The sequence below is a fragment of the Saccoglossus kowalevskii genome, chromosome 21 (assembly GCF_978046115.1).
Source record: "Saccoglossus kowalevskii chromosome 21, keSacKowa6.1, whole genome shotgun sequence".
NCBI classification, from domain to species: Eukaryota; Metazoa; Hemichordata; class Enteropneusta; family Harrimaniidae; genus Saccoglossus; species Saccoglossus kowalevskii.
In genome coordinates this window covers 17,094,328-17,121,298 of record NC_140661.1, presented here as the reverse complement: position 1 = coordinate 17,121,298, position 26,971 = coordinate 17,094,328, and the positions used below count along the sequence as shown (strand labels likewise).

The window sequence follows — 26,971 nt, the reverse complement described above, 5'->3', positions numbered from 1 at the left end:
TTACATTTTTATTTATGTTCGTAGTATGGTTTTGTATCTTGTCAGTCACCTCTGGGGACGACTAATACCGTTGAGCAATAAAAAAAGACGTGCGCCGACAAGAGAGCTATGAACCACATACGGCTATTCATCGAATCACGATGGAATAAATACACGAGGTACAGGAACGTGTGTTCAGGGTTAACCTCGATACAATGCTAGTAATAACTCCTAGCGTATCCCGGGTGTCTTGCATCATAGAGTGCATTTAGAAGATAAGTATGTTTTTACGGCGTGTCACTGAGAAAATATTAAACCGGTACTGAGTACCTTCGCATCGCCTGAGCGTGGATGGTCTGTGCGAATGCACATGAAATCGTAATGCGGTCAATCATGTCAGTCGTGTCTGAGCGCAAACATACTATTCAACATCATCAGAAGGTACTGACATGTTTTACGGAGTTTAACTGAGAGAATATTACTAACAGTATGACATTGCACAGCCCTGTGTAAATGCATGTTGTTCCAGCCGCTAAAAACTGTAGGGTGGCGTACACATTGCACATGGCTACACATTTCACCGAAAGTACCGTTCGCTTCGCCTGAGGTGGGTGGTCTGTGCATGGATTTTTTTTTTTAGCTCCATGGTCTGTGCGAAGCACACAAAATCGAAATGCGGTCAATCATGTCATTGGGTAAATGGAATCAAACACAAAAATATTATTCAACATCATCGGTAGGTATTGACATTGTTTTCTAGGCCCCGTGAATCATAAAAATGTTGTCAACTTGTCGTTTTCAAATTAAACATTTTGAAGAAAAAAACGAACTCGAGCGTTGACGATAGCATTATGCTGATATATATACAAAACTCGTAAAGACTAATGTACTTTTATTAAATACAGCCAAAACAAAGTCAGCTTGGACATTCAGTTGTGAGACATGACAAAATAAACGGTGCCAGCGATAGATTTCGCGAATGCAAGAACAAAATATACGCAATCAAAGGCGCCGACCACGCGCGTTGGAAATAAATAGAACGCGTTGGGACGAGAAATCTCACCTGCATCTTTCACTCACGCAAACGCACACACATCCTATTTCCATATATTGAATACGATCGCAACGGAAGGAACAAGTTTAAATCATCTTTGTATTATTAAACACAACTTGAAAGCAACAGTCTCACACTGGATCAATCAATGTTTATCAATTATCAAACTAAACATTCAATGAAGCAGACTGCCACGGTTAAGACGAAAAGACAAGGATAAAACGAAAAATGAATTGAATATCCATCTTCTGAAAAAAATCAGATAAACAGTTTACCACCACGATTATGGTGAATTAGCGAGTTATCGACAAAGACGACCGGACGTCTCCGGTCATGAGCTGGCTGGTTCGAATTTATCCATTTTTACAGTGATGAATATTGTGTTCGAGTTGAGTTACTTGTAATTACAAGCTTGATTTACATTTTTCTTGTGGTGTTTTTCGTCAATGTATTAAATATAAGTGCGTTGGGAAATAGCATAATTATATTGCGTCAGTGAAAGAGGCTGGTGAGACTGTGTCACAACGCGTTCTATTTATTACCAACGCGGGTGGTCGGTCCCTCTGATTGCGGTTATTTTGTATTTTTATTTTCGAAATGTGTCACTGGCTGCGTTTTTTTATATGTCTCGCAACTGAACGTCCAAGCTGACCTTGTTTTAGCTGTAATGCCAGGCAGGGGGAAATTTTATTTCTTTTCGGAAAACACTTCCATCCAGCCACCTTTCATCGCATGTGAGGTCATGACAGTCAACTGAACTGAACTCTTGAAGTACACGAAACGTGATTGGTCATTTTTCGACATGATTGGTTGCGACCCGGAAGTAGTTCACTCTCGCTCAACTTTCCTGGTAAGTAGCGTGAATTTATCGTTGCCTCTGTCATTTTAATAGTGTGTCGTTTTATCGTGGATTTTTTTACAATTATGAATATTTGTGATCGAACGACTTTTGTTAATACTTTTCTGATAATTAATGTTGTTAATATCTATTCTGAGTAATCCTGTAATTTAGCAATTTGGACCCCTCGCTGTTCACGCGAGTCAGAGCATGTGGCTCCCGATGTGGCCACCCATGCTCGATCGGCGTAACGGTATACATGTTTGTGGGTGTGGGGGTAAACTAAAATACGTTTGTAACCGCGGTCATGAATAGAAATAATTATTTACTTCATTATACATGCTTTGGGGCACTCCTCGCACCTTTTGGGCTAAATCTGTTTTATATGCACAATGTGTAATTTATCTAATTTCCATATTTTTTCTTAAATTGGGATTATCTCTTGAAGAATTCGACATATTTGCCCTTTGAGTCAACTTTGATAGGGATATGCATTGTTGTAATAGATGCACTATTAGGGATAATTCACTAATTGGATTAAATCCTAAACAACTCGACAGATTTTGACCACATTTTATAGAGATGTACATTGATGTAATCTGTGTGCCATATTACTATTGTGGTTAATTTGCATATGTAAATTGTCAATAGCATATTGTTTTTTTTACTAAATTTGGATTATTTCTTAAATGACTCAACAGGTTTGGATCAAATTTGGTAGGCATATACATTGATGTAATTGTCATGTCATATTATTGGGAGTAATTTGCATATGTAAATTAGCTAATGAACATCTCAACAGATTTGATGTAATCTGCATGTCATGTTGCTAGTGTGGATGATTTGCATATGCAACTTAATAGCTAAATTACATATTGTTTTGATAGTCGATGAATGCGTGGTGAAAAAATATGCCAGTATTTTATTTGTGCAATCATTATTTTTATTCGAATTCTAGTAGGCCTTAACATTTATGTGCTACAAATTCATTGTAGGTATGAATGACATGGTGCTTCTTCCTTTTTCCAGAGAACATGCAGATGGACCAAACAAGCTGAGGAGACTGCCCTCATAAAAAACAGTCACCCAATTAATGAGGAGTCTGCCTTCACAAAAAAAGAGTCACACAATTAATGAGGAAACAATCCCAAAGGCAAAATTGAGGGTATAACCCTTACTAATGAATCTCATAATTTACTTTGCAATATATCTCATAATAAACTTGACACTGAACCTGATAATGTACTTGATAATGGATTGAATGGAACTAAATATAAAGCAAGTTGATAGCACTTGTGCTAACACTAGCAGTGTACTTATACTGGGTAACAAAGATGATTCTTTAAATTCATCTGAAGATTACTTGCTGAATTTTGAACATATTAATAGTCAGAATCTTGAACAGTACCAGTTAAAATCATGTATGTCTGCTTCCCAAGTTCTACTTAATTCCAAAGGACTTCGGTACCCCTGGGTCCCATGTTTTTTTATCACAAATTCACAAAATAGTCCCGTGTATAGTCTGCACTTTCCTTCAGAAAATTGGAACTAAAATAGCAAAATGTTTTGTGTAAAAACTGAACATTTACACAAACGTTGTCTACTGGCTCCAAAATTATAGGGTCAATAACTATTGAAGACAATAAGAGTTTTTAAATGTTTTCAACGTACATTATTTTGTTTACTTTTGATCTTACTGACTTTGAAAATAGCTGATAAAAAATTGGTTTGAACCAACGACTTCAACTATAGAGGGTATATCTCCCAACGGCTGAACTAACATATTTGTTCGTGGATGATCAATGCAAATTAGCGTATTCATATGATGCATTCAATGTTACTAGATAGGTATTGAATTATTATCTCATGACAGTTAGTAGGATTATACCCACAAAAATGTAGGTATACAAAAAATTGTTTAAGCGATGCATTTGCATATACGGTATTGCAGTGACGCATTTGCATATATGGTATTGCAGTGACGCATTTGCATATATGGTATTGTAGTTGCGCATTTGCATATACGGTATTGCAGTGACGCATTTGCATATATGGTATTGCAGTGACGCATTTGCATATATGGTATTGTAGTTGCGCATTTGCATATACGGTATTGCAGTGACGCATTTGCATATATGGTATTGCAGTGACGCATTTGCATATATAGTATTGTAGTGACGCATTTGCATATATGGTATTGCAGTGACGCATTTGCATATATGGTGTTGCAGTGACGCATTTGCATATATGGTATTGTAGTTGCGCATTTGCATATACGGTATTGCAGTGACGCATTTGTATATATGGTATTGCAGTGACGCATTTGCATATATAGTATTGTAGTGACGCATTTGCATATATGGTATTGCAGTGACGCATTTGCATATATGGTATTGTAGTTGCGCATTTGCATATACGGTATTGCAGTGACGCATTTGCATATATGGTATTGTTTTGGTGCATTTGCATATATGGTATTGTAGTGACGCATTTGCATATATGGTATTGTAGTTGCGCATTTGCATATATGGTATTGCAGTGACGCATTTGCATATATGGTATTGTAGTGGCGCATTTGCATATATTGTATTGTAGTGACGCATTTGCATATATGGTATTGTAGTGACGCATTTGCATATATTGTATTGTAGTGGCGAATTTGCATATACGGTATTGCAGTGACGCATTTGCATATATGGTATTGTAGTGGTGCATTTGCATATATGGTATTGTAGTGACGCATTTGCATATATTGTATTGTAGTGACGCATTTGCATATATGGTAATTGGTATTGTAGTGTTGCATTTGCATATATGGTATTGTAGTGACGCATTTGCATATACGGTATTGCAGTGACGCATTTGCATATATTGTATTGTAGTGACGCATTTGCATATATGGTATTGTAGTGACGCATTTGCATATATTGTATTGTAGTGGCGAATTTGCATATATAGTATTGTAGTGACGCATTTGCAAATATTGTACTGTAGTGACGCATTTGCATATATTGTATTGTAGTGGCGAATTTGCCTATATAGTATTGTAGTGAGCTTTTGCATATATTGTATTATAGTGACGCATTTGCATATATGGTGGTATTGTGACACATTTGCATATATTGTATTATTGTATCGACTTGCGTGCTTATACGTTATTGATTATAGGTTACTCATTCGCATACATGTTATGTTTTATCGACGTATTTGCATATGTGTCGTTGATTCAGAGCCGCAGAAATTTGCATATTTGTATAGTTATTGAGTTTTGCCAGTTGTGATATATCCGTGCTAGATGCATTATACCACAGTACGTATCCATGGAAGGATCACTGTTACTATGTACAAATATAGGCAAAATATCTCAAATGCAGTCATTCAGTAATGGCATATTTCCAAGAATGCCGTGTGTCACGTGACAGGCATCGCCTCAACACACGATCCACGCACGCGTTTCAATTTGTCTCTGCAAAAACATTCATTTGTACACATATATTCACTTTGACGTCAGAGAAATCACTATTTGGGTAGGGAATCAAGTCTCGTGACTTTTTCGCTCTTTATGAGATCTCGGTGGACATTTGTGTGTACATGCACAGAGCCTTTGGTGCCGTAAATTGGTGTACACACCGGGTCTGACCACTCATTGATATGACACACTGTTTCGAATCTTTTAAAAAATATGAAGCAGCATTACTATCAGCTTTGATCCCACACACATCTGTGTAATACGTAATACAGCTCAACTAAATTATCCGATGCGTATGCGTGATACGAACGCTATGTATTGGGTTGTTACAAAAACAAGCAATGTTTCTCTTTGTAATATATAATACACATCATTCCTCCAGCTTTACAATATGGTGTAATTGCAACGCATTTCGCCAAAATGTACATCCATCGAGTCATTCCGATTACAGAATGAACGTGCATAATTTACAAGACATTGAACTAATAGCGGCTAATTATGTCACATGCACAGCGATAACCATAACAGGTCACTGTGTATGTCAGCTCAAACGTAAAATAGATTATCAGACTCAAAGCCTTTTTTCTGTGTCTCCATGGAAACAAAAAACATTAGAAAGGAGATATTAGGCACGATGATGTCGAAAATTGCAATAATTGACACTAATCGGTTTAACTATTTCGCCGCCATCCAAAACGTCGAACATCAACATACAGAAGACATTAAAAAATACGGATTTAAAACAAATTTATATTGTCAGCGAAATGACGAATTAAGTCACGATGGTTGTACGGTAGCATTTAATATGTTCTATGTGAGTTGCACGAGTAAAATAAACCAGTTATGTAAATTTCAAGCAGTTTTCATTAACGTAATAAAAATATAATACAAAGCGTCTACATAATAACTATAGATAACGAGTAATATCATGAACTCACAAATCAAGACAAAAAAAACACAAAGGAATCGGAACTCGAACATCAGTCTGATACATTACAGATATGTAATACCAAGAATTGAATAGCTGCAAACCTGAATATCAACATTACTATATGAACAATCATTGCCCCCCTGTAATAACAGTTTCACGGCAAGACTAATTCAGTAATACGTCTAACCATATTCTATAAGGTATAAAAAACTTTAGTAATGCATATTTATATAATACAATTTTGTAATAGGTATAACTAAATTCTGTAACACACTCCTATAATAAGCATAAACTATTTCTGTAATACATGTGGCCAGCATTTGTAATACGTATAATTACCAATTCCAGTGTAGCAATGTTAAATGAAATATTATAACTACTTGAATAATACATGTATACGAATAACTTATTCTAGTATAGTACTTTTTTATTACCTCGCGTAATACGTATAACATGTTCCAGTTGAAGTTATAATAATAACATTATTAGGTAAAATTTGACAGCAAATTCAATGATACACGTAATTAACTACAGTAATTGGTATATTAAATGCCGTAATACATATAACCAACTTCAGTATTACGTATAAACATTTCCACAATCAGCTTTTAAAATTAACAATACAATAATACGTATATCCAATTTCTATATAACAGTCACTTCTTTTGATAGGTTTCAGTAGTGCATATAACACACCAAATTAATTCGTATAGAGAAATAGGCAAAACTAACCACAGTATTACGCAAAACTAATTACAGTGATACATAAAACTTACTTCAATAATACGTAAAACTAACTAACTACTGTAACACGCAAGAACGCACACATTGGCAAGTTAGCGCCAAATTCACAGGGGATTATTAATTCCATAACTAACCTCAAATCAAATGCGCTAGATACTGGCATTGATTTCCCAACTGGGTTTGTTGATATTAAACTATTCAAACCTTTACCATTTAAAACCTACCCTGAATTTTTCTTCAATTCATCCAGAAATTATGATTATTATTCATGTGATTTCCCAGTTGGTTTGGTTTTGATTAGATTTCTTGCACTACTTCTCAGAAAGCATACTGCCTCACTACACTGGCGGCTTGTATTAATATTGAATTAGTGCGCAATGTGTCTAAATTTCTCGCATTGAAACGGATATCGATAGTTGTGTATTCCTGCGGCGAATCCTCAGAAAAAAAAAAAAAAAAAACGATGACGTTAGTCGCATACTATCAAGTTACATGACTACGTGCTCTTTCCGTTTACTTACCTATCTTGCATCGAACCTAGCATTACGCGTTATTTGATTAGATAAGTCAAGCAACTATTGATATATAACGAATAGTAATATGATCCTAACGTACACATTCACTTGTATTTGTAGTCTGGAGTAGGAGGCCATAAGAACTACTAAGGTATGAGTGGCGACGTACATTTCAAACCTGAAATTAGTTGCTGTCTGTTTCCGAAAGGTACATATGCCTCTCCCCCTAACTGCATATATACTAGACCTTTCCTATACGTCACGTCCTCTTGTGACAGAGAGATTTTGTGACGTAAAATGACGTAGATGATTTGAACAACGCATATTTTACTTCTGAAAATCATTTATTGATTGTTTCTAGAAATCAACTAATAATTCGATTAAACGTGTCGGTCACTGACATGGCTTGGCCACGCATGTGCTAGTATATGTCATTTCATGTATGCATATCACGTAAGCGTGCTGTAGGTGTATATGGCCATTATCGAATAAATAAAATACACAAACAATATTTCAGCGATGTAGTTTTCACTTGGCTGTCTTCGCCACGACAATTCATAACACAAAGGCATCTGCGTGGTCCACTGTTCCGTGCACACGCATACAGCGTCGCATACTTGAAACGTGTGAACTGAACCGTAATCAATTGATTACGAGATATCACAGAAGTCCGGGATTTCCTGATCTGACTCTCAACTAGATTATGAAAATCAATTAGTTTTAAATATTAAAGGAAAAAAAAAAAACTTAAAACGATAAGTTATATGTTTTGCGAACACTATTGGCATTGATGAAAGAGTAATCTTAGCAAGCAAGTACGTAGGCAACGTGATAGTTCGGCATGCTTTCTTTAGTAAGAATTGTCTAATTTCCGGTCGGCAGTAACACGTCTACTGCTTTCATGTAATATTTATCATTAAATGAGCTTTTATTGTATCATCGAGTATTTATGAGTTTAATTTTGCGAGACTAAATTGTTTCCAAAACGAAATGAATGTACTGTTGAAAGCAAAACTGTTGTTGTATTGTCGTCCCTCGTGTGATGCAGATTACATATTTTATATTGGAAAGATGTTTTAACGTTTATTATTTTCTTTAAATATAAGTGTAATAAATGAACAATTGTTTACTTTTAGAATACATTTAATAAATCCGCCCACACGTTAGCCTTGTTTATACGTGCAGAACAACGGACGGCTTTATAAATGTTCTTTATCGGTGTGCTGAACCATACTAGTAGACCTTAGCATTCTAAGGTATATAGCACAACCTGCCCACTGTTCACTGTTCATAATTCGCAGTGGTTTACAGGTAACTCGGCGTTCACACATTTTCACCTACCATACGGTACCAGTAGATTGTATAAATATATATTGAGAAAAAACATTAAGAATAGTGTTTTTTTTAATTATAATATGGAATACAAAAGCTGACTGTTGTAGAAATTTCTCCATTTTTCCAATACGACGGAGTGGTGGACGTAAATTTGGCACTGTTCAATCGTAATCTTTAAACTATTTCCAAATAAACGAGTTCACTTTCGAAAGCGACTTATTGCAGATATTGTGTATTGATGTTCCCCGTCATATTGGTCAGTAATCTGAGTTCAGATCACCAGAAGAGAGTAAACGTACTGTAAGAAGCATCTTGCCACCTGATACTGTCAATGTTGACTCTGCATTGAAATTGATTACGATTAAGATGACCGGAGGAAAGGTGGGGGTAAATTTAGTATGCAAGGTTCATCACTACAGTATATTTGAATCACACTAAACCAATTTCTAATATGCCGTGTATAATAGAGTTCAACCGACTTGCTTCTCTGTGAATAAAATATCAATAATATAATAATACATTCCTAATGCTCCATAACCTACAATCCAGACGCCGAGGTGGAATACAGACGGAGCTCGAAGCGGAAATACGCCTCCTGGGCATTAAAGTGTATTGAGGCCTTGCACTCGCTTTAAAGGTCCATAATACCCAAGACTTCCGAAACCACTTAAAACACCCGTCGGGTGAAATGAATGAATATACGAACAGTTCATACAAGCACGAACACATGTGATAGAAAATTGAACCCGGACAGAGAGCATTGGGAAAATGCCATTAAGAAAGGAAATGCGGATAGCTGTACGCTGATGCATCCATGGCATTATCAATAAAAAGACGTGAGGCATACATCTGATATTCAATTAAAAGATCCGCCGAATAGAACCGGTTACTCCGTCATTTACCTTCTTATATTTCATCCGCTACTAAGCTTCCGGAATTTATGTTATTTTTTTTTCATTCTGGAGACTATACTTTCAGCTCATTGTATCCACTGTGGACAAAAGCAGTCAGATACTTTAGATGGACTATTTCAATCAAAGTATTTTTTTTTTACAAATCTGTGTTAGGAATCGGAACTGGCAACGGATTGAATCAGATAACCGTCGGAGTTGTAGCACGAATACACATATAATTGTAAATGTTGACGACATTGTATTGAAAAGATGAAACTTTTTCAGGAGAAGACATCATGTTGTTACTGCGTGCGTATTTGAATATACGTGTACTTAATAAAAGGTATGATGTTTAACTTATTTGGTTAGTGTGTCACCAATGTTAAAACAAGTTCGACAACCCACCCGTCGATAGAACATCTCATCATAAGGAGTCTCGTTTTTGCTTACATTATTAAAAATCTAGTCATTGGGTGATTACTACCACGTGACACATTTGTTCTTACAGTGCATCAGTTTAATCCCACATGCTGGCGCGAACTATGATCTGGACAATGTGACCAGAAACTGGAAACATAGCATATATACCTGCAAATACGTCTTATAGGTGACACTTCAGAAATAAAAAAAAATACCAGATTTTAGTTGCCCTAGACTGCGTGAAAAATTCTATATATGTTCAGAATTTATAATCACATATTTCTACGTAATTGAGAGATTTTGTATCTGTATACTAGAATTCTGAATCAGCATATCAATACCACTCATATTTTGTGCAGGCATCTTTATTTGTGATTAATATCTTTCAAATTTGTTTACATGATGACATCACACATTGACGCTAATTTGGCAGACATATTCTCTTGATATAAAAATTATTTTTACATTACAATTTTCATACAGTCTTTCACTTTAATTCTAGCAATATGTTGTCGTGTTAATATATGCTACGCTGGTCATTCGGCAATATCGGCTTTCCCATGGATCATACAGATATTTTCAAACATCATTGAAAAATTCAACAGCAATGTTATTGTTTCTTTAAACGAGTTCACCGGCCTTTACCAATCAATATATACCAGTAAATACCAATCAAGTTGATTATCTGACAGACACCCTTAATATGCAAATATTGACTTTTTTAATTTCGACAATATGTTGTATTTAATACAATCATTATTTTTTGTTGCGCTGGTCATCCGTGAACAGATTTGTTGGTTCAATATAAATTCCAAAACGCTATATTGCGCACGAGTAATTATTTGTAATCCGCACGGCACAGTTCAAAGTGTTTCGCTTTTTATCCTGCTTATATAGTCAAACCACTAGTTCCAGTCAGTTAACCACCATGTTACTCTAATCCCTATTTCTATTGGATTAAACACTCTGAGGTTTGTGTTATATCTATAATTATGACTTAAACAATTTAAATCTTTTCAAATAAGAATTATTAATAAAATAATGACAAGAAAACAAATGTTCGAACATTCCTTTGAGTGAAAACAATGTTCAATATACATTCACCAACAAGACACTTAAACAAAACATTCCCATATGAAGTGTATCGCCTACCCCAATAACGTCACTCTCTGCCTACAGCGTAGTCTCTGATCAAATTTGTATACACAAGTCAGACATTAATAAAAAGTCTGATTCAATGGTACGTGTTGCAGTAACACAGCCGCAGACAAACAGCCAATGATAATGAGATGAATTACAACAAACTGAAGGCTGTTTGTGGCGTATACATGAAAAGACACATGTACGAAGATTTCAACTATAGATGTGTTGGCGTACATCTAGTTAACGTACATAATAACGTCATACTTGTTTAAAAATTTCCCAGAAGCGTGCCTCACAGTATTATATTAAATTGACCTGCATATTGACACAGACTTGTATTTTGCGTCGTCTTTGTGTTGATTATGATATCCATGATTTACATTGGAACTGACAGTAGTGTCATTTATCAAAGTGGAAACATACACATAATACAATATAATTTGAATCGTTAAATGACCAATATGTATCATTCATAATCTACAGCCGACTGGGTGGCAATCTGAATGCATTACGCGATTACGTATGCAAAGTAAGTGATTATACGAACGGCGAACACTTACCATACACTGGACACAACACGTATAGATCGACCACTTTCTCAAACTCTCCTATATGATATGTTTTTTTGTTCCCATCGTTGTATTCTTTACTTTTTTTAAGAACGGAAATGAAAGACTGAAAAGTCCAGTATGGAAATCTGTACACAATACATCTACAGAAATGCCGCTCAAAGTGTTGGTGTCGTTTTTTTTATTAAAGTGGATCATCAATGAATATTATATTTTTAAGAGACTTTATAATATTCTACACAACTAAACACAGTTTTCGTTTTGAAAAATTTTGCTTTCGATGGAATTAATTTTCGCTAGAGGAATAATTCTGTGAAAATAAAATCCAATAAATATACTTTTTTTTTCTATATTTTACATTCAACTTGTCAAAATCAGTGAAAATAAATTCTATACAAAACACCCAAAAAATTTTTGTAGCGAAAATTAATTCCAGCTACAAAATGTATTTTACAATACTTTATTTTGACGTCACAGAAGCGCTTCACCACTAGAGGGCGCGACTTATAATAATGGTATATTGAACAATACAATAATAGTCACACATCGCAATTTAAATGTAATGCAGACAGCATAGTTAGACTGTGGTCATCCGACCTACTTCACAAATATACCACGCCTGGTTGAAAACACTCGTGATGCAGATCACGTACATAGCCAGTGAAACTAATTAAGGCACACAGTATTATTATTATAATAATGATCGCGGTGAGAGTGAAGTATGACTCTGCTTAATTATGTATACACAATGAACTCATCTCTAATACCAGCTAATTTAGAAAAAAATCAATTTATTTTTTTGTTTCGGAAAGTTATATATGTATAACCTTTATTTAATTGAACAATTCAAATAATTGCACATGCCCTAATTCATTCATCCAGTGATTATTTCATTGTTCATCGAATCATGTGATATTCTTAAAAGATTGGCTACCTTATCGTGAATGTAATTTACGTGATATTGTATGTGGTTTAACTGTTAGATAAATTGATATTTAAATAATTCAACGCAGTTTCTTGAGTGATGTATGCTGGAACTAATAATCTCCATACTAACAGTATTACAAACAATAATATGATTTTCTATTAAGCAGACAGACATCTGGGTACAAATGACACGATCAGCACATATTAGTACATGCACCGATAAAAGTAATACATACAATATTATAATATTTCAACTTTAATTAGTTTTCCATGTGCATTTCGTATATAAAGTACGCCCGGTTAACCAGAGGAGTTATTATGTAATCGTAAATGGTATGCATTATGCACTAGCTAATTCATATCTAATTGGATATCATTAGTTATTTGGTTTATAACATACACGGATTTCAGCAGACTTAATACGGCCAAGAAGTATGCGATCGATTTTGTTTGTATTTGGAACTAACATAGACCAGTACTAATCTACGGCATCGGTTCTTGACACCTTAAATGTAACGGGCTCCAGTGTTTTAACATCTATGCATACGTCAATGTCATAAGGTGTTGTCAAACAAATATGTAGTACGTTCTTCGGAAGACACTGCTTTAAGAAGCATATATAGTTCTAATGATATTCTTCACAGCGTCTTCTACACTGACCCACTTATGCAAATATATACTAGTGTGTAACAACTGTCAGTGAAATTCCATAACATTTAAGTAACAGCCTAGGCGTTCTACCTTATTATGAAATGATATTTCCAAATATGGTATGATGAAATTGTTTCTGAAGGAAATGGACTGAATCGTTTTGAAAACGACTGTTTTGCACTTTTGTTCACTACTTAGCCAGTCATGGATGCAGAGCAGTTACACTTAATAGTTCGCTTTTGGACAGGGATGATTTACTTTGTTAATATTCTTGAAGCGCTCACGCTTAAAGACTAATTAAAAATGGTGTAGCTATTATATAATCAGATTTCAGTTAACACAGCACTTCAACTTTATCGGCTGAAAGTTAGTTCATTATAAAATTCAATATTGTTAATATTTAGATAAATCGTATTGCGAATGTCTACTTGGATTGGCTTTAATAAACGACAAAAAAGGATCAAATTCTATACAAGCTCTGCAACTCCGGGAGCTCGTAACCTTACTTCGCGTGACAGTTTTGTTTTTGTGAAAATGAAACAGAAAATGAAAGCACTTATTGCATGTTTTCTACAAATACACATTTGTGATATAGCTTTTCAGATGTTTCCGCCAACGTTCATCACTAACAGATCTCGTTGGAATTCCTGATAGTAGACAATAAATTATTCGGCGATCTATTCACGAAAATATTGGAATGCTGCATAAATTCTGAACTATCGACATAACGGTATGGTTATCATTTACTCAAATATGCCGTATATTCAACGTATTGCAAACATACAAATTAGACTCGGAGGGATTCTATAATGATACATACAAACAAAGTAATTGGAAATGCAGTAATCTGTTAGCGTAATACGAGTTTTTTAAATCAATTTGCACACATAAATGTAAAGGTACAGATAAATGATACGGTTGAAATTGTTTCAACTTAGAATCACATCGCAATCAATCACAATTTTATTTTAGTATTTGAATAACTCGTGGTCCACCTTGTTGTAACAAAATCATGTTGCTTGCTTTCACTGTTTAATTAAGAAGTTGCCAGCAAATTACTAGGGGCTAGCATTTAATGTTAGCGATAATAACATATAAGGCATGCTTCGGTTAGGTCCAGCTATATGCTTTTAGATTGTTAGGCGTGTAGCAATAATTGCACTAATCATTAAGTCCACAAACCTGACAATATCGGCGTTCCCATAGATCATGAATATATATTCCATTGCCAAATTCAACAGCAATGTTATTGTTACATTAAACGAGTTCACCGACCTTTACAAATTTACCATCTATATTTAGTTATATACCAAACTGAAGTTTATTCTACATTCAAGCGATTCAAAATGGTATGTATATATTATGCATATAGTTCTATATGTCGATCCTTATAATCTAAGCGTAGATACAGCCAATACGTTTTACATTCTGTGTATTCATCTGAGAATTGGTTTAATAGTGTACTTGATGTGGATGCATACTCAAGTGAATACACCTCCACATGTCTCCTTAAATTTGACCTTGAATTGGGATGCGTTTTAATAACATCTTCAACGTATATTATTTATCCTGCTAGTTCAATCTGTAAATCATTTAAAATATTGACATTGTGAAATTCACACTCGATATATATCACATATATTGTATTTTAAGAAGTAATACACGTCACACATAAAATAATATGGTATATACGATTGTTTACTAAAATTAGGCCAACAAAAATATAGGTTTTGTTTCTCTGCCTCGTTTGCATCAGTTCGAAACTTGCACCTCGTGGAATTTGTTTTTCTGTTTCAGAGAATGATTCGTTGCTTTTAATCAATTAATGTGTATACTCAACACTATTATGAGATAAATGTTGTTGTGGTATTACATAATCGTAATGCAAAAATAAAATATAAAAACAAATATTTGAATATGTGTTTATTTCTTTTTACTCTTTTGATTTCACTATTTAATACTAACGTTTGGAATTTAAAACTTCGCATATACAATTTTGATCCAAATTGACCTAGGGAAAACAGTAATCATAGATCAAAATAGTGATACCTCGCTGCGACACATGGCCGAGAGGAACAAGTTAAAAAAATATTCATTTAAACATCGAAAATTCAAAAAGGAAACGTGACCGATCACGATCATGTTCTGCATTTTTTTATTGCTGTTAGCGTTACTATCTTATCTATTTTATAAGTATTATTGGCATTGCGGCATATATTATTGATTTTTTTTTTCAATTTAACAATATCTGACTGAAGAAGAAGAAAATACTATTATGATCAAATCATTGTGTATCAAAATTTGATAAATGGCCTGATAAGTAGAATTTATAAAAAAAACTACAAATTCCTTCTAACAAAAATCATCATTTGCAACTACAAAACCCATTTTAGTGGATTTCCAAAACCATTGTAGTGAATCTTTAGAGCCATTGTTAACAGATCTCAAAATCGAACTTTGTATTAAAATAACCTCGTTTTCCGATTAATTGTATCGTTAACTCAAGAATACCCATGTTGCCAGTAAGCTGGATTCAGTTATCTCCCGTCGACCAAAGTTGATGACAAAAAGCATATATCTTTCAAGACATTAAAACACCCCTTAACTTGGTGATAAGTATCAGCTTAACAAATGACTCATATGCACGTCGGCAATGAAAGTACATGAACAGTTTTACTCTTATATCGATGTGTTTATCAGTAAGGGCTGTGGTAAGTAAAGAGGTTAATAATTGTATTGTTGATCCTTCGTTGTCGGAAACTCGGCACATGAAGTAAGGTAGCGTGGATAAATACATGATGGAGATCATCAACAACGTATATTAGGTATATTTTTTCCGCTGTCCTGAAATTATTTAACATAACATCTATCGTATACAGTCAATATTCTCCGTATTAGTGTTGATTCTCGACATTTAAAATGTGTTACTAGATGCAGAAATAATTATATACTGGAAGTATTTAGGAATTAATGATACAATACATCAAACAATTATTGTTAATATTTATATAAAGTACAGTGAAAATTCAGATTTGGTGTCATGTTCACATCACAGTCGGCTGAATAATGAAATTTCGATACACTAATGAAACAACTTTACTGGAAAAAATGGTTCTAATTAAAATTATCATTATGACATAAGACATTATAACAGACCTTTTACTGGAGGCCCTGTCTTCTTTCGAGAATTAAGGTGTTTTGTCTCATGTTTAGAGAAACAGTTCTTAGGGATATTATTGAGTATTGTAACGAGTGTGGAGAATTACTACACACAAATTACTACACGAGTTTAAGTAAGATATTGTCGGATGGCGAATTTGATAACCTGCCTATCCACTATATCTATTCGGCAGCTTATAAAGAGTATCCAACAATTACTGAGATTTGTAAGCGCATATTCAAGTACTTGGAAAGGGGCCTTGCTATTTGCATACAGGCACGCTGTTCTTGAACAGCGCCAGTTTAAACTAGTACGATAGAGATATAGTTACTTTTTCACTACAGTTACGTTTTCGGATGCATTGGGAATATGATTAATAATTTCAAAGTAAATTCAAATCCGTGACAAAAATATCCACTCAAAATGAGTGAAACAAATTGTTATGCGCAGATAATTTGAGATTGAGAATATTATAAATGCACACGCCTTTATAGAACACATACGTTTACCTGTTATCTTAAATTACAGAATTATTCGAATTATTATAATTCTTAATAATAATTCACTATTTTGTAAAAGCACCAATGTGTCAATATATTAGCGTACTTTGTGTAAGTGGAAATTTCAATCTCTTGCACGGACCAATCAGATTGCCGGGATTTTTTTAAAACTAGAATGAAGATGTAGTTTATTACATTAAACTGCCATGGTATAGGATATATATTAATATGGCGACGCGTAATGCTTAAAGCGCGGTGATCATCATACCCCCCTCCATTGCAGCGGAGTTGGGATAGGTTTACAATATAAAGTATAGCTATTTGTTTTGTTAGCCAAACGTCACAAACATATAATAATGACTTTCAAAAGAGCTCCAAGTTATTACAAAAATGTTACAATTTAAGAATATATATACAGTATTGGACAAATAAGTGAAAACAACATATATTATTTGTGAATTCAACAAAATGTGAACAGGACATCCTGCATTCGTTGTTTCATACCAAAAACAATTTCAGTTCTGTTGAGAAATACCATGCAAATGAATAAAGATCGTCTGTGATGTTCTGGTTTTGCTCCCTCCTACTTTTAATGTGACAGAACTCACATGCAACACAATGAATTGGATTAATTACGCGATTGTCATGATCGACTTACATGTGCGTAACTTCAGTATACAAAATATACAAATATATTTGTGGCGTCAGTGTTCAAACTATGAATAAATAACAATAATAATGATATATATATTAAAACGCACATTGTATTTCTTTTGAATACGGGGGCTACTGTCATGGTACATGTTTCACAAAGAACGTATATTTTCATCAACAATTTGTTGAACAGATAAATGCATAAAACCCACATGATAAATCAGACTATTCTGGAAGTGATATCTCGTTGCTGGGATTTCTTGTTGTTCGGTTCAAACGATCACCATGCTCAGGAGATACTATCAAAGCACTCATTGTTATCCGCGCATGCGCTGTATTTTCAATTTGTATACATATATATCTGACACTCAAACTGATCGTTATCGCTGTATACGTTGTACGTGTCTTGGGAATATCAAATCCCAACCCCGAAATTAATAAGTATTTTTTTTTGTATTTCCGGAGACCCCGACGTATTACTAATAAATAATCTAAAAGCTAAATTAATTTTCTCGGCATTTTCAAAGAACAGTTTGCAGATTCAAGTGTTGAACCGATGTCCCCTGTCAAATCAATCCTGTTTCCCAACTCACAATTATCACTTTCACATTGAATATCTGATAGTCCCACTAATAAAGTTGAAACGAGATCACCGCCCCCACTAAACGATACATTGATAAAATGTGGTATTAACGTAATACGTACGACATTTATTACTCCATGTAAATACGTATATAATATGCTCGCTTCACACAGACTAGTGCTGTTTCAGTTCAACCTTCACTGCATTAATAAATAAGCACGTTGGCTTATCCCATGACGTCAAAGCGAGGGTATCTCTAATCTTCTTGACATCTACAGTTGAGAAACAACGTATCTATTATTTAGTGGATTATAATAAATGTACATCCATCGAACGTCGCTGACAGAAATGTTAATTTTCTTAAAGCACAAGCACGTATGGTTAATACTATTTATTCCCTGTGTGGCGCTGTATATAATTAATCATTACTCAGCAACAATATCTATATAGGCTGTTTTAAAATGTATAGTTAATCTTCTTGTAAAAAAAGTATTTGCATAAACTCACGGATTTCACTGAGCGGTTGAACTTGGCTAATGGCTGATGCGCTGGTACCCCCTGTGTGCGATTATGACACATTGAGAATATGTCCGTTAATTTTCATATTATTGTGGCTACACATAACTGAATATAGATCCAAAACGTTTATATTCACAGTCTCTGCTTTCGATCATTTATAATTTAGATTAATCCAGCGGCAACAACATTTGCAATTCAGTGTATGATCGCTCCTACAACGGGATGGCGCCCCATAAGCTGATGACGTGTATCACATCCATTTAAAAAACAACACTAAGTCCAATCGTATTAGCTAAACATTATATATACAAACACGCATCCTGTGCTTAGATTACGGGAGATATTTGTAGATTTTTCACTCGTACAGCGTCACAATCTGTTCCTATTGTAAGGTGACAGTCATAATCGCGTGTTTCAGCTGTGGTCGAGCAAATCAATTTTGAAATTATTGTAGGCTGTGTAATCGTTTAGTCGTTAAGCGTCAGGTATTGGGTTATGTTATGACGGACCACCTGATACATATGATAGGGTGGAAGTAACCAAGGCCTCGGCGGTGCACCATCATTGATGACACCATATGCTGAGATGTCCGTGGAGGGCGCGCGCATTGACAAACAATCAGTGATATAAAACCAGAGACGCGAGCGTGTTTTCTGAACACATCAGCGACTAACAAGCTACCGCGGGTAAGGTACACCTCTGCATTCTGTTCTTACCTACATGCCCACTCTGACTTTACATGTCCGCTTTGATATCAGTCGTAGTACTATTTGCAAAGGTCAATGGGGTCAATACTTCAAACCATGTGTTGCCGGAATGTGTAGGTGTATTCGGTTGTTATCAGTTACTATGATATGAACAATGACGGCCGTGTAGCAACATTAAAGACAAATCACAATGAAATACAACAAAATCAAATTTAGAACAACTGTGCATATCTGGACGGACATACGCATATCATAATGTATCCGCATATTTCAAGTTGACAAAGGTGTGTTTTTTACACAAACGCTTAAATAATAATTTAATCTAATCTCCAAATGCTACTATGACTACATCTATGCAATGCGTTTATCCTTATCGATTACGCACATCTGTATTAACCCATCCACCCCTGCCATCTAGTAGAATGAGCTGAATATAGTGAATGTTCTTGAGAACGTCCGATTGCAATTGCAATTGACACAGTGTGTGCAGCAAGTGTGTGCCGACGCTAGCGTTCATCGCTCACTGTTATCACGTTGCTCGTAACATACCTTAACCAACATCGACGGGGATATATCAAGCTAATTGGCCGCGATAGCAGAGTGGAATAGACACGATGATATAGTATGCAGCCAATTGTCACTCCGAACATTGCGCTAAATGAACTCCGTGACTAACACTGGAAATTACGGTGAGAGTAAAAACTGTTAGTTTTGCATTTTAATTTTTCTGGTAATTTATATGTTTTTAAAACGTTATTGTCGATTAATAATTCCTAGCACAACTGGAGTTACTAATTTCAAATAGAAGTATGGTTCACGCCGGAAGAACTCGGTACCTAATTCAGTATGAAATGTGTTCAATGTGGTTACTTCATTTCCGGCATTCGAACGCTTCCTACGCGAAACTGTTAGCGTAAAACCATACGCCCTGTGCTGCTTTTGACACCTTTTTCATTGTATCTAAATCGTCACAAACCCCACGCTAATGCATTTCAATTTAGTTCTAAAAATCCAGACAATAACAAAATATTGCGATTAATCTTAACGGCTGTGTTATTTCACATGTTCGATATAATGAATTCTATTCATAAAAAAACCTTATACAATATATATCTTTGTTTGAAGACATGGAGGGAATTCGACATTGAAATTATTTCTCGCTATTTTTGTTTGGTTACGTAAACGTGGCGTAATAAATAATATGATCCAAAATACGTACAGTTGATTACCGTATTGATGCAAGTTTTTCCTTTTCAATAGATCAATCAACGTTACAAACCCCAAGCCCAAACAATCCTGCCACGTTTAACGATAGCTGTATACCACTTTGTATTTAATTTGAGTTTCAGACTCATTAAGGTCGCTTATCTCCGCTGATATTTTTTTAAATGCTTTCTATCTGCTTGTTCGCACTTCGCGATGTGTGATTCAGTTATAACGAGACCAGGAATCGGCGCTCTATAGAATGAAGCGCATGTACACGTAGTGAACTCAAATGAAGATCACACTTTGAGTTGATTCAGCTGAACTAAGACATATGGACGTCAAAGATAGAAGTGTTTAATGTACTGTAAGTTTCATTTTAGTCACACGTCGAGAGGCAATGGCGACCGCCGGGAGAGGAAAAACAATTTCGCATATTTACTCTCTATCCTGTCAGTTCCCGTCCGTACCGTATATTGAACACACATGCATTATGGGAGTATACTTATTGGGGGGGGGGTAGTTTCAGTGTCTGTCTGTCTGCAGGCAAATGTTTGATTCGAAGCAATGGTTACGTAATCAAATATGCCTGTAAACCACGTCCTTTTAGTGTCAAAGACATCCTCCGACTAAATGAAATGTCGATATTGTTTTAGTCTGCACCAATAAACGTTGCATTATTTTAGAAATGTTACCATATTCTAGATGAAAAGCAACTACAAAATCAAACACCGTTGTCGATTTGAAGAACATCGACTTCAGCGACCTGTGCCATTTTGACGCAATGAACACTCACAGACACTAGAGGGCGCAGCTCATAAGAATGCTTCAATCTTCGGGGCGGACATCTGGGCATTTTCGCCGCCTGGCAACCCTCGCCATGAAAACAAAGACCAAAAACTCACATAAAACGGTACTTTCGGATGGTTGTTTGAGACTCCCCTGAACAGTGTAACAAGATTAGCCCTACGTATGTAACATATATAAATTTGGTTGTTCAGGATTACTTTGAAGTTGAGTTTGTGTTGTTTTCTCGAATTTTCACCGACTCGACCGGCGTTCCACAGCAGCACGCACAGAGCCCATAGAAATGCATGGTACAGTGGTGCGCGTCTTAGCAACGTGGAACGTCTTGTGACGTAGTTCCGCCCCCGAGGATAACGAGTCTGCGCGTTTGTGCGCCGTCAACACGCTACACAAAAGAGTCTGTAAATAATAGAACAGAACAGCACGTGGACTAGAAACCCACAAACGGTTAATTAAATCAGCATTAATTTGGCGTCAACTATAATTATAATTCAATTTGCAACGGACTGAACCCTGTTCAAATTAACTAAATATTATTACTATATTTAGACGGATGTAAAACAAGCTTCTCGCAACATATTAAATGTAACCAGCGGATTAAATACACAGGTTATCCCGTGAACGGAAATCATTTGAATATACAAATGAATCATAAGCATATTCAGTCGTTGGCGCACTGAGCAAAGTTCAATGCAGAGCAAAGAAACGCAACACGCGTCTTTGTACAATATTTTGGTATATAATTACACACTGTTTTTGAGGCAACATTTACCTACATTATGTTTTAGTTACACAATATGGCGGCATGATATACACTAGAAACATCGCATGCACATTGAATTGAAAAGATGTGTAATATGAAAAGAGGTGAGATCAAAATATTAGATTTATTAAACGAGTGTAAAATCTTAATCATAAATTGATTATCCTGTTTTGTGCATTTTGTGCATAGATTATTCCTATTGCCATTACCAAATATAGTTATTTTTGAAGCCATCACTGAATTATCGGGTTCGGGAATGTATTAGTAACATGATTACTAATTTTGATTGCAATTCAAACAGTGGTCGGTTCACGGTTCGTGAAAAAACTGCCACTCGACATGAGTGAAAAGTTTAGGTTGGGAGAATTTGAAATAACGAAACGTGAAACTACCACAATTATTCAAATTAATCTAATTGTTAATCATAATTTTTGAAATATTGTGTAAAACCGCCAACATATATTGACGTATTTCATGATATCAGATGTAGATATTTTAATTTGTTTGCATGGACCAATCAGATCGCCAGTATTTCTATTACACAGTACGGAGGTATGAGAACATTAATACACTGCTTTATTACACTGTACTGGCATATGGGATACATTGCGCATATATTGCAGCCATATGGACATGCGACGTATGATTCAAACACTCGATCACGGCAAAGTGTCTCGCCACTGTAAACAGATTAGAGGTGCTCATTACTGCGTTACACGCCGTAAATTTAAAGCTGGTCCTAGTCTTATGAGAGGATGCAAATCGTGATGTAATCCTCGTGACTTTGTATCATTACTAATATCTCCAAAAACACATGATGATGTGCGCTGAATGCAATGCGCAGCGCATCGTCAGAAGGTAGACAATCTGTAACTGAACGTAACTACCCCAAGATGAAGTGATATAAATTCGTTCGAATAGGTGAAAATAAGTAAAAATAATAATGAAATGAATTCATAAATAATGATGTACGGTTTAATTAATATTAATATTTAGATCGATATTTGGAAAAGTATTTATTGGACAGGTGCAATCAATTAAAAAATGGCAAAATCAATTTATCTAACACGAGAGTATGATGAGGAAACCATTTAATTGTCGCTAGTATGCTAATACATAATAACATAGATTAATAACCATACAATCACACTTCATCATTATTCGCTTCATCATCAGCGACTAGATTTAATATTTAGATCTGTATGTAAATGACTACTGCTGTTTTACAATGTCATCCCGACTAAGTATTGATGTTTCGTGAAACAATACTATAATACTACATGTACGGGATTACAGACAGTGCTAATTAAATATATGTATAGAATCCTGCGTATTCTTCAATTCAATGACATAAAATTAAATAAAAAATATACTAATTTTTTTATAATGAATGAATATTAGTTATTGTTAGATTCACCATTGTTCGTCGATTTGCATTGATACTTTTGATACGGTGCATAAGATGTATGTTTACTTTGTATTTTATTTGTGTTTTGCTACCACATCTGTATGAAGACTGTGAATAGACCTGCCACTGTTGATATTCCATGAAACGTACTTAATAAAAACTGCCAATACATTGGCTGTACATTGAAATTGAGAGTTCACAGCTGGCACCAGCAAAACACGATCACTGGCAGTCATTGAGAGATTGTCAGCTTCATTGCGAATAAACTCTCAATGACCCCAACTTTTTGTTGCAGAGATGATTGAATGACGTTAAACATTACACGGATATGCGCGGTTGTTGTAATATTCGACTGGGCTGTAATTCCACAGAAAATGATGGTATATGATTTCAAATAATGAATTCCACAGCGTGAGCTAATCCATTTTTTTTTCTGGAAATAAGATATAATTATACATGATTGTTTCATGATCGTTTGATTACGCGGATCTGTTTCGATTTCTCTCCTCGACCCACGGACATACGTTGATACACTGCAGTACCTATCACAGTTGCGTGTAAATAATGCGATATTCAAGGCACGTGTCAAGGATAATTAGATCGACACAATTGCACATTAACGAACTTGCTCAGTATTTGCGTATCTAAAAATATATAGTAAGTAATTGTTCTGCGACAAACTCTGGCCTTCTCTAAATCAACAATCCAATGCGTCGTATTGGTGCCTCACAGATCGCTCCCATCGACTCTCATGTATAATGTATATTTCTAATATATAGAGAGACATTTTGACTCTTTTTCATATCACTACTTCTAAAAAAAAACTCAATCAATTTAGGAAAGAGATATGGAGCCATGTTAAGTCGATAACGCTCAAAGATCGGAGTCTTTCGCCTAACATGCGTATATTTACCGAGAAAAAAAACACATTATTTTGTAATTGTTTTTTTTAAATGCAATCGCGGTCTATGATATATATCCTTTTTTTCATTTGAATATCTTTTGAGAGTGGATATGTTTCTTTTCACAGAATCATAACATTAATGCACACCTTATATTTCCAGCAAAGTACAACATAGTGTTGCAGTCACAGCGCAACGTGGCGCCCGTGGCACTTCAGGCTGTCCCTGAAACAACATGCCGAGTTTTAAGAGTACATAACACGACGTATCAATCTTACACACGGTCGGTTGTGTTGGTCGCTATTCGGTTACTGCTCTGGCATTACAGTTGCAATAACCACGAGCATAAGGCGCGTTCCTTACATAAGGAAATAAAGCCGAACCAAGCCAAGTGCTGAAACAGAAACAAATAGGAAATCAGGAAATCGACCATATCATTGCGTGAAACACACTCAATGAATCTTATTTGTGCATATCCCTCCAGTGAATATTTATTGAAATGAAATTTATTCACTCAAATAGAGCCGAGGCTCCGCGCCAAGATATTATTATATTATGCGCGCCTCTCTGAATAAGTTTACCCGTGCAAAAGAGCAGTACACAATTTTTACTACGATGCTGATGGTACGCCATTTGAAAGTTCATCTTGCGCTAAATTAGAAAATAAGTGATAACAAAGTGGAAGGATTTTTATAAAGAACACGTGCTCCCCAGTGCACTCGGTTGTTAATGGGCACCGATGAAGAGGACGTGTACAAATATGCGCAATGACGCCGTGTTGACGAAGAACATCAAATTAGCCCATTTGATTTATTTATTGATTTATCAGTTCAAGAACAAGCTAAGACTATAAAATGTGTATAAATTATGTTGTTGTTCGCTAACAATAATGTATATCTTGCTCTGGCATCCACATATTTCACATTGTTTTACTGGAGGATCTTGTCTCGTTTATAACCACACGTAGTACATTGTAACTCAGGCTGGCCTTCAATGACAAACAAATCAAGCTATCCCAACTAACTAACTAATTAACTAATCTAACCTAAAATATGACCTAATTAAAAAGACCCCTCTGAATAAATATTCTACTATTAATGTCTCGTTTCACATACACAATATGGTGTATATATTGGTAACGAGATGATACCTCACAGACGTGCATAATGTGTTTTTAAATTTAATCTTATCCACTCTATCTTGGGGTAGTCACGTTCAGTTACAGGTTGGCTACTATCTTCTGACGATGCGCTGCGCACTACATTCAACGCACATCACTTAGATGCATTGAGTATCACATACATGTATATTCAATTTTTTCTGCGATAAGTAAATGAAATATATATAGATTCCAACGCCCGTGTCGGTTGATATATATATATTTTAAATCATTGTCACTGTAATATAACGAAATACGTAAGCTGGATCAAGCGTTACTATAGTAGTGGAACAAACCAGCGCCACCCAGGCATTTGCGACTGTTAATATGAGGTTATTACAAGATTTCCCCAAAGTATGCACGAAGACAGTACAGCTGGAGTATCGACCGACCCGCAGCGTAGTTCGACGCGCATGCGTACTGTCCGAGAGCATACTTTGAGGTATCTCGTAATAAACTTATTATAGTATTATACATCTTTTCCTTCCAAGGATACGTCATTGGAATGCTAAAATCCAAAAAGTTTAGAACTTCTTTGTGTGGAGTCCGGTCAAACTCCAATGATAGCCATGTTTGTTTTTATTATTAGAGGCCGCTTACGCGCGTGATCATTCCATATTTGGAATTCGCATTTCCTTATATGGTAGGATGAAAACACCCCGTAAAATACCGCAATAATACGGCACGCTTTAACTTATGGCATTACGGTGAGAGAAGTATAATGGTAATAGCATTTACCCCTAATTTATAGTATCATAATAAGCGGAAATACCTCACATATTTTCTATGTCACAAACATAAATTAAAATAAAATAATGAATAATGACTTGAATGAGCGCAACAACGATAACAGTGCAAATATTACATAAAACAAATCATCCCACTTCCATTAAGTCAACAGACATGAATAGGCTCTTATTATCTTTTGCGAAAAACAAACTGAACATCAGAATGATCAGTCTCAGCGTTGTTGTAAACCATGTACCATATGGTATGATTATTGGTTTCATCTACTTGGTAAGTAAATTATAATTATGTCCTCTGTAGGGACACGAACACGAAACAAGAGGCAGCATAATAATGAATGTATCCAATATGAAACTATTTCAATCTTCCCATTTCGCAACGAGTACTTACT

At 35.3% G+C, this 26,971-nt stretch overlaps 1 protein-coding gene and 1 long non-coding RNA gene across 2 annotated transcripts in view; one reads left to right on the top strand and one right to left on the bottom strand.

Moving 5' to 3' along the window:
- Positions 1-18,464: 18,464 nt before the first annotated feature.
- LOC146729668 (uncharacterized) lies at positions 18,465-19,163 on the bottom strand. Its single transcript, XR_014928095.1, has 2 exons — positions 18,873-19,163; positions 18,465-18,637 (listed from the first exon to the last, which is right to left on the bottom strand). It is a non-coding gene; the product is annotated as an uncharacterized LOC146729668 (long non-coding RNA).
- A 912-nt stretch (positions 19,164-20,075) lies between these two features.
- Positions 20,076-26,971, top strand: part of LOC100368010 (uncharacterized) — a 59,176-nt gene continuing 52,280 nt past the window's right edge. Inside the window, exon 1 of the mRNA XM_002741927.4 lies at positions 20,076-20,280. The gene's annotated coding sequence lies outside the window, so the exon portion shown is untranslated. The remainder of the gene's footprint in view (positions 20,281-26,971) is intronic.